A 10,998-nucleotide genomic window follows, 5' to 3' on the forward strand; every position below is an offset into this window, starting at 1 on the left:
TCTTGCAAGAGAGAAACAATTTGCCAGGTTTTATGGTCTCTAATGCAGTGATTTCGGTTTGCATTGCAGCAATCCAGTTAGGATCCTGAGAAGCTTCAGCAAATGAAACAGGTTCCTTGATCCGAGAATGAAGAAAGAAAACCCTGTAAGATGAAGAAAGATGATCATAAGAGACAACATCTGAAATGGGTAATGAGCTGAAGGTGTATGTAATCCTACAACCAAATTGGAGGTCTATGTGATCTGGCAAAACTCTGATGTTTTAAAGGAATGCAGGAGGAAATGCTGGAGCTGAATATGTTGGAGATGTGGAATTAATGAAGGAGCAGCAGACAAGATCAGTAGTGGACCAGGACTGAAATGGTCACCTGGTAATGGTGGATCAGAATGGCAGTATTGACAGGAGCAGGATAAGATTCATCAGAAAAAATGGCATTGAAAGGATCACTTGAAATAGGGAATATAAGAATGTTTCTGGAATTGAAATGAAAAATGTCTTCATAAATTGACATCTCGGTTGACAAAGAAACTGAAATCTTGTAAGTTCAGCAACTTGTATCCCTTTGTGTGAAGAGTATCCCATAAAGACTGATGGGATGGCCTTGAAACCAATTTTATCTCTGAGCTTAGATTGGATGCATTGCCAAGCAGCCAAACACCTTGAAGTGATCAATTGAAGGAGGAGAACCAAAAAGAACTTGATGAGGGGAACTATCCTGGAGCACATCAGTTGGAAGTCTATTGATGATATAGCAGGTTGTGAGTATACATTCTCCCCAATACTTGATTGGAATAGAGGCCTGAATCTCAAGGCTCTAGCAACACTAAGTAAGTGCCTATGCTTCCTCTCTACTACCCCATTCTGCTGGGAGTATAAACGCAGTTTTCTGGTGATAATCCCAAGGGAAGTAAAGAAGCTGAACATTGAGAGTTGAGAAACTCTAAGCCATTATCTGTTCGAACATTTTTGACAAGGCTGAAAATGAGTCTGGATAAGATAAGAAAACTCTTAATATGAAGTATGACTTCATGCTTGTTTGCCATAAGAAAACCCAGGTACCCGAATAATCATCAACCACTGTGGGAAGTATTTGTAGTGATTATGTGTAGGAGTATGATATGGTCCCCACACATCCATATGCAACAAATGAAAACATGCAGGAGCCCTTGTATGCTAATAGGAAAGGTTTCTCACATGTTTGGCAAGAGGACAGATATCACAATGGTACTCAGCACTATCAGAATTAAAACTTCTTATTCCAGAAAAATATTTCAGTTTCGCATTGGCATATGACCAAGTCGTTTATGCCAAAGCTGGTTTACAGATGCTAAACACGAAACATGTAAAGTTTTATTCAAAGTTCAAGTAAAACATTGGCCTTGTTGCATGAGAAGGCATGAAGAAGTAGAGCCCTCTGATTCTTTACCAATGCCCAGGATTTTCCCATTTGAGAGGCCCTGAAATATGCAGAAATCAGGATAAAAACTGACAAAGCAAGATAAGTCCTCGGTGAGCTTTGAGATAGAAATCAAATTTACTTGAAATCTGGCACAAATAACACATTATTCAATTTCTGATCTGGACAATATTACAAGATCCAGTATGTGTTACGATTGAATGATGTCCATTGGGAAGTCTGACTGTGAAGGAGAATCTGTCCCCATTAACTTGTTCAAATGTTTAGAGAAGCTGTCATATGGTGACTGGCTCCTGTGCTAATATCCAGCAGACTCCATGATTTAAGGATGAAAAATAAGAGTGAATCCCTGCCATATTAACGTGTGCATCATTTGAGCTAATGTAGTTCCTTTTGGAGCAATTTCATATCTCTCATACTGTTCTTTGGAAAAGATTGAGGTGCGCTGCTGGGGTTTTATTTTGAATAGCTGTGGACTACTGTGATCAGGTAATCATTAGTGGTAACATTGTTTGCTGATGATTGGGCAGGATTCTTTCTTCTGGTGAACTTAAAATCAGCAGGATATCCAATGATCCTATAGCAATTATTCCTTTTGTGTCCTTTCATATGGCAGTGTTCACAGGTTATATTCCAATTCTTTTTGGGTTTGACCATTGTTGGTTGGATGAAGAATAAAAAACTGTTGGTTCAGAAGAGGATTCTACAGCACCAGCATTGGATAAACTTCTTTGGCTTTCCTCAGTGACGAGCATAGAGTAGGCTTGGTTGATAGATGGTAAAGGTTGCATCATGAGGATTTGGCTTCTAGCATGCAGATAAGTCTCATTTAATCCCATCAAGAATTGCAGTAACTTTTGATTCTGCATGTGATCTACGTAAACCTTTGACATAGACCCTCACAGGAAAAAAGCTGGACAATAGACGAGTATTCATCCCATAGCATTCTTAGTTAGAGTAATAAGTGGAGATGGACGAAGTTCCCTGCATTAAAGTGACTATTTCTCTATGTAATTGAAAAACTCTAGATCCATTCACTTTATCAAACCTTTCTTTCAAATCTTTCCATACTAGATGTGCACTAGATGCATAAACGATGCCACTTAAGAGTTCTTTGGTAACATTCATGATCCAAGAGAGACCTATAGCATTACATCTATCCCATTGATTGTGCAAGCTAACTGGAAAGCTATCTTTTGTGCAAGTTCCATCAATAAATCCAATCTTATTTTTAGCTAACAATGCAATTCTCATAGATCTACTCCATAATGATAATTACAACACCACTTAATTGAAAAGAGAACAACAGCACCTGGAGTATCGAAAGGATGTAGGTAAAGCTGATGACTAAATCATTGATGAACTCGATTGATCATTCCATTATTTGCAGAAGACTGCATCTCTCCATCTGCACTGACAGTTGCCATTTTGGAAGAATGAAGATGATAGCTTCTTGATCAGGAAATGAGATCAGATAATAACAAATCCGAGGAGATGTTGACGAAGCTGATTGAAACTGATGAAACTGATGACAGATCGAGAAACTGAAATTGACGAAAAGAAGCTGACGAAACTGATGAATCAGTAAAACTGTGAATTACTGATGAACAGAGTGAAGTTCTCTGTGAATTTTAGAATATTCAAACCCTGGAATTCTTGCTCTGATACCATGTTAATTTGGGGGCAAGAAACGTGAAAATGAAGAATACTTTTATTCAATGAGTGAATGAAGTCTGTTACATTGTTGCTTATATACAAAGAAATAATACATAACTGTTTAACAAATTTCTTCTAACTAACTTACAGCTCAGCATAACTAATTACTAACTAACTGAGTTTTCTTCTATATACCAACTTGATCCTTAACAAATTAATTCTTGAAATTTGCCGGAGAAGAAGAAATTTTATAATGAGTTTGAGTGTTGGATATGATAGTACTGTAGATGGTTAATTATGTATATAAAAGTGAAGAACTTTGTATGTGATCTCGAAGAGAAGAAGCTTCAAGGAAAGAGATGGAGGTGGTCAAACACGAGAGAAGGTTGTGAAAATAAACTTCAGAATCATATGATCATTAGATCAAACGGTTCTCACTCGGTTTGATAAAAAAACTAGGTTCCATGATGGTGATACTTAACGTGTGACAAATGAGAAGTCATAAGAGTAATGTAATTAAGTGTTGAATTTCAGAAATATTTACTATTGAAGAAGCTTTTATGTACTCTTTGTTTAGTCTTTAAAATGAAATTACATGCACGTTAAAACCAATTACAATATTTTTGCTAATCATCTTCAAAAGTAACCATGCATGTATGTGATGTGTCAACATTCCAGCCACAAATAGATGTATAAATTTAAGAATATTTGATGAATATTCTAACTCTTAAAAGCTTATAACCAATATAATATTAGCTTTAATTGGTGCTAGTTAAAAACTTGATGATGACGGCATGATGATCTTATCTAATGTTATATAAAGTCTAGAATGTACAGCCTGCCCAAAAAGCTATCAACGTAATGAATGAAATGAGAAAAAATAGGGAATTTATATATGAAGTAGTTAGAGAGTTGGGAACAGCTTCTGTATTTGGTCAAGTCTAATAGTTTGAAGTCATTTTAAATTGGGAGATTGGGTACAATAATCTTTCAAACTATACAGCTAATTAGTAGGAAGGCATAGCAACTTTCGGTCTAGAAATTTGGGTAAATATTGTCAGAAATTCTTGATAGTATATTAGAAAAATAATCTAAAAGAACTACGCAAAACTACAGGATAAACAAAATATTAATGTGAAACTCTTTGGTAGTTTAAGCTTTAAGGTAAGTATAACTTAATGTGATATCAAATTTCAAGTTCAAATTTTCATATTTCAATAATTAAAAAAAAAAAAATTTAATTTTATATAAGGGATCTATTCGTTTAAATATTAACGTTGAGCTACTCTCAAACTTTAGGTTAGATTCTTCTAAAAATTATAAACTTTTAGGTTATATCCCTTCGAAAATTATTACATGGATTGAAAATTATAAAGAATGTACGTATATACAGATGAAACAAGTATTATAATAGATAAACTGAAATGATATATATTTTGGAAAGAGAGTCTCTAAAAGGCATTGACAGTCTGTTGAGATTGATTTCCAAAAATAACGAAGCAAAGAGGTGGCGAGGATTGAAGGCAACCTGGTAAGAAAGAAGAAGAGAGAAAGGGTTGAACTCGAACTTAATTAGAGTTAAGAGGACGCGGCTTCACCTTCCATGAGACGGAGGGCTTTCAAAGTTTTACTGGTAAACAACTTTTTCTCATCCAAATAATGACTTACTGACACTTTTCTATCCACAGACTTTTAAAATACCATTTTATTATCTAAATTTATATTCCATGTCGATTTCGGCATTGTTACGATCCCACACCACCAACATTTTTTTTTCTGGTCATCACTCACTAGAACCCCACAAACCCTATTCCCACCAACCCTGCTAATCGTCAACAATCGAGTGATTAGGGTTTACGCAGCCGCTCCTCCCAAGTCAAATTCCAATCAATCCCAACCACCAAAATCTAACATTCCACCACTTAAAGACTCATCGGCCTCCCCTCTTCAAAAGCCCCAACAGTCTGGATTGAGTTTACTCTCTATTCGTTATTAGAATATAAATTTGGGTAGTGAAGTGGTATTTTAAAAATCTTTGGATGGGAAAGTGTCATTAAATCATTATTTGGGTAGAAAAAAGTCGTTAACTATTAGCTAAAATGACAAAGTCATACTTTATTATAAAATAAATATTAAACTTGACTAATTATTTTTATATTATTATATTTTTTTGTTTGACCAATTACTCTTTTCTCTTATACTAGTCCTTCCATTCATGCATTATTTGTAACTTTGTAATTCCACCTACCTTTCTCTTAATTAATTTCCAGATTTGGCCAAGATGGAAGTAATTAATTTCAAATATATATTATTGTTACAATTATTTAATAGAATTGATTGTAGGTAAGAATCAGCTATGTAATTTCAAATCTATATTATTGTAATAAGATTATATTCCAAGTGTTGAATATATATAGATCTAACACATTTGTATAAGATATTAAATGTCTAAATATAAATGTAAAGCAGATTGAATCCAATTAATTGATATTTTCTGTCGGCAAATTGAATAAAAGTTTTAAAGTAAGAAGATTACAGAAATAAGTTTTTATAGTAAAGGACAAAGGTCACTTGAACTATATTATTATTATGATTTATGATATAGAAGTCTAAATATATATTTTAATATTGTTTAAAGGTTTGTGATTTGCATGATGTATGTAACAAGATTTATATTTGAATCTAGGAGTCTAGACAATTGTTTATACCAAAATCATTGGCTCAATCAATCAAAGTATATATTCATAGCGAATCATTGGCTCAATCAATCGAAGTATATATTCATAGCGAATCATTGGCTCTACCTATTAATATTTTGTCATGGACAATAAATTAATACCCAAAACTCATAACATCATTATACTAATCATAAAATATATATTCACAACTTAATTATATTCAAAGCAATGTTAATTTAATGACCAAACACACCAAAAATATATATTACTTTTTATCTAAACTTTTCTTTTTAAATTCCCACCTCTATTAATCAGTGGTAATAGATATAGAATGACCATTTTTTTTTTTTTTTTTTTTTACAATTTTAGATTACGAAAAATCATACCTACATATTTTTGTTGCATTAATTAATTACTAAACTTTAGCTTGGTTATATCACCTTAGTATACATACGTATGATTTATGGGTGTGCAGGGTTAATCGAAGAGTTTGGTAGAGATTTGATCTTGATAGAACTTGTTATTCTCTCTAATATATTTATTGAATCAAATAAAAAAAAAAAAAAAAAAGAAATAAAACAATTGACTACACATTCATAGTAAAGAATAAAGATACAGTTCCAATTGTGATATCTTTCTGTAAATTAAGCAAGCTCCATCAATCAATCAGGATTGCGATTTGGTGATTGGTGAAGTTAAGCCAAGAAGTCTTTTTGTGAATGAAGCCAAAGCGAAACCAACTGTGTTGGAGGTGGAGGAGGGCCTCTTCTCCAAAGCCTTATTCACCATCAAACACAATTCTGGATCTTCATGAGCTGCTTCTCCTTCGACACTATGAATGGCAACAGATGAATCCTCAAAAATGTCAAGAATGACCTCAACGTACGCTTCATTATCGTCATTTTTCTCTGAACAAAGATTGAACCCGGCGCTCATTTTGCCAATAAAATTATAAATTTTCAAGAAAAAGGAGGAGATTTTGTACTTTTGGGTACGATAGTGGGCATGGCTATGCATGTATATATAAAGAGTAGAAGTTAGTATATGAACACGAAGAAAGAAGGTGGTTGAAGAAAAGGGGTGGGGTGGTGGTCAAATTTAAGAGAAGAAAAAATAAAATTTTATTTACGGCATATGATGCTTAAATCAAACGGTCCTCACACGGAGATAATTAATTAATATTTGCGTGTCGTGACTAATCAAAAGTCATAGCTAAAGTTGTCTAGAAAGTCTTTATTAGTAGTAAAGAGAGGTTGAATTTAATTATTACTTAAAAGTTTTTATTGGGTAACAGCTTCCTTAAACTCGTTAAAGTGAAAAACTGATGAATTAATGAAGGTACCTTACTCTCCATGCACGTTGAAAACAACTATAACATTTGTGTATATCATATTCGAAAGTGTTAAGTGCAGGTACGTGGCAAGATAATAATCTGATATGAAAGATGTCAATGGTTACCAAACCAAAATAACATACGGTTCCTGCTAAATGCTATATTTATCTGATATGAACATCTAGAATCTACAGCCTGCCTGAAAAGCTAAATTAAAGCACAGATAGACCATTATATTAATGTTTTTTCAAGAATTAATGGCAAATTTTATAGTTTTTATTATATTACAGTTGATTGAGATTCTGTTTTTCTAATCTTCGTTTATACTAAATGGTTTCCTTAAGCATGTATTTGTTATTATTGTGGGATAAGATTCTTTATGCCCTCTCAGTGTTCTTCTCTCTCTCCCTTTTTTTTTTATACACCTCTAAAAGCTTATGAAAGAGATGTCAATGGTTACCTAATCAGAATAATATTATAGGATTGCTGCTAAAAACACTTTGATGATGTTATGATGATCTTATCTACTATTAACATCTAGAATCTACAGCCTGCCTAAAGAGCTATGGACATAAAATAATGAAATGAGACCAGTAAAAATTAGACAACTATTAGCTGTAAAGTTAAGGAAAATTAAAGGTGGAAAATAGTTCCCACATTTGGTCAAGTCTCATTTGTTTGAACTCGGATAAATGGGAGAGAGAAATCTTTCACACTTTACAGCTTAATTAAACAACTATCCACATAACAAATGAAATGATCAGTAAAAATTATACAAATAATGGCCGGAAAGTTATGAAAAGGTGAAAAACAGTTCCCGAATTTGGTCAAGTCTTATTGGTTTGAAGTCAAATAAATGGGAGTTAAATATTTCACACTTCAGAGCTAATTAATGGTATAAGGTAGCAACTTTCTGCCCACAGAATTTGGGAGAAATGGTAATCTGTGAAATGGGTTGTCGGTGTGTCTATCTCTATAAACTTTCCATATAATTATTTGTTTGAAGTAGTCAATCGCATCATAATTCATGAACGAGAAACATAATGGGTGCGTTTGGTTTATTATTTTGGATAAGATTTTAGAGATAGTATTGGATAGTTGGATATGGTTATTATTACGAGGTAAAATTAAAAAATTTACAAAAAAATCTCCTAAGTTTACTAATTTAACTAAATATCCCAATATATAAATTTGTTGTAAAATGACAAAAACATCCCCACCCACCCATAGTGCTAGATTCCGGCCACCACCGCTGGAATCTAGCGTTACGACTCAGATCGGTCGGATCTGGCCGGACGTGATGGATATGGCCGAAAAAGGCTAGATCTGGCCGTCAACGGTTGGAAAAGGCCAGATTTGGCCGTCGTTGTCGGTCAACGACGGCCATTTCTTTAGCTGTCGCTGATGGCCAGATCTAACCTTTTCCGGCCAAATTCACTGTGGATCTGGCCGGAAAAGGCCAGATCGGCAACTTTCCTGCCAGTTCCGGTGGTTTGAAGGCCGTTGTGACAGATTCCAGCTACCACCGACGGTGGTTGCCGGAATCTGTTAACTATGGGTGAGTGGGGGTGTTTTTGTTAATTTTTAAACTTTTTTTTCCTAGGGGTATTTATGAAATTAATAAACTTAAGGGGTCTAAAAGTAATTAAAAAAATATAATGGCATTTCCCAAATAATTAAACAAACAAATATTTTGGGAATAAGATTGAGAATATGGATAGGAAAAACAAACCAAACGCATCCAATTACTATTTGTTTAAAAAGTGTCAATAAGGAGATATTGATGAACCACGGAAAAAAAAAAAAAAAAAAAAAGTCTAATATATGATTTATGTTATGCAAGGATGTTAAGTGAGTTACCATTTGACTAAAATTAAGTAGATCAAATGCCTCAAGTTCAAATCTCAATATTTCAACTAAATAAAACCCGTACTAAACCGGGCTTGGGATAATGATGGAATGAAATTTGAAACCCCAAAAAGCGAAAGAAGCTGTGAAACCAGTTGTCAGCTAATTAAAATCGGAAATGGCCCAATTAGCGGAATTGGAAGCCTTTGCAAAATTTGCTTCTGATTTTGTAAAGCTACTTAGAATCAATTGGCAAGGGATCAACCATTACGTCAGTTGCTTAAAAAATTCCAATCAGTCTTTCACGATTGAAGAACATACAATGACTACTTATACTGGAAACGATTGTTTATTTTAGTTCATTAGAAATTGTAAAGGTAAGAAAATCTCTCTTTGAGTTACGAGTAAATATTATGTGAAACCTCTACTACTAACTCGTATTTTTTGGCCGAATGATAACTTAATAGTAAAATTGTTACATATGAATACACTTTTTCCAGGTAAATTAAAACACTGTTTAAATAGAATTGAACTTACTAAGACAACACACATTTATCATAAGATTAGTAGCTTAAACTTTTAGATTAAACGATGACTTAATAGAAGAATTGTTTTTTTTTTTTTTTTTTTTTTACCCCGATAATTGTATAAGAGAAAGAATAAAGAATTATAGGCTAGAAAGGGAGTACCACTTTAGACACACAACCTTGGGCATTTCCAAGTACCATGGCTAAGCAAAGGCTAAGAGGAGCCAAAAGAAACTTAAGCCAACTCCATAGCCTTCGGTTCAAAGATAATGCTAGAGTTAGAAAAGTGGTGGAGGATTGGGGCCTTCCTGAGCAATGTATTAATGTGGGCAGACATAATATTTGAGCATTTGTTTATGAGGGTGATAGAAGGGTCAGCATATGGATAGGGCTGGGTGCAGATGTTATGTTTTGTGGAGTTTGCAGTTTGCTTTTATGTTGTCCAGGACAGTGGAGGAGTATGGAATGGGTGCTTTAGACCGGTAGTGCATTTTCTTTTATGCAAGTTCCAGTCCATGAGCTTCTTCTATGTAGCAGCCTTTTATCATGGCTTTATGGATGAGAGGCGCAGCTGGTGAAGGCAACTTGGCAGAGCCTGCAAATGCAAGGTGGTTATGGAGTATGGGCTGGTGCTTGGAACTGCTACAATGAGTGGGCAGGCGGCATTTGGCAGTATAAATCTGACTCTGCTTCAACTTAAGGAACAGGTGGGGAGGTTCATCAGCGAAAATTGGCATTTTCCCTGTTCAATGTCTCTGCTGGAGGGGTGGGCGAAAGGGCATAGCTGGGTTCTTTTGGTAGATGAGTGGAAAGAGTGCAGGTGGTGTGACTGGGTGTTTGTAGCCGAGAGGCTTTATTGCTGCTGTTTAGCATTGAAACATGTGTTGAGTGAACTGGCTGCCTGTTACTTTTTTGCATAAGTGTTTTATTTCCTTATGCAGGTTGTTTGTTCTTGGCAACGTATCCAGGACGAACTGCAAGTCGTTATCGAGGGATTTTGTATGTATTGGGGATTTATGAGTAGCTGGGGTTTTTATTTTGCTGCTGATAAAGGAAAAGTCTGCAGGTTCTTAAGTGTATTTAGTGGTAGGATCTGTAGTTTTTGTTCTTTTGTTCTGAAGCTTGTGTGGGCAGCGGTGTATAGAGATGTTAATAGGGTGATTTTGCTGCCTATGTATAGGGTCTGTATGTGCTGATCCCAAGGACCTTTCTTTTTGGTTCCTTGAGGCTGTTGCTGGTTGATGGTTAAGGAGGGTTTATCCTTTTTGTTTTGTTTTCTTTTGCTTGCTGCAGTTCTTGGGCATGTCCAAGGGCCGGCTTAGGGGTGGTTTTCCTTTTGTAGGTTTTATTTATTATTCTTTATAATATTACCATTTACACACCACCCCCCCACACACTAAAAACCCAAAAACACAAGGAATACAGAACCTACTACCTACACAAAAAGGAGCCTGCAAAGGCAAAAAAAAAAAAAAAAAAAAAAAAAAAAAAAAAAAAAAAAAAAATAATTCAAGGCTCTAGCTTCTTGGCCCACGAAA

This window comes from Pistacia vera, unplaced genomic scaffold, assembly GCF_008641045.1.
Source record: "Pistacia vera cultivar Batoury unplaced genomic scaffold, PisVer_v2 Contig100, whole genome shotgun sequence".
NCBI classification, from domain to species: domain Eukaryota; kingdom Viridiplantae; phylum Streptophyta; class Magnoliopsida; order Sapindales; family Anacardiaceae; genus Pistacia; species Pistacia vera.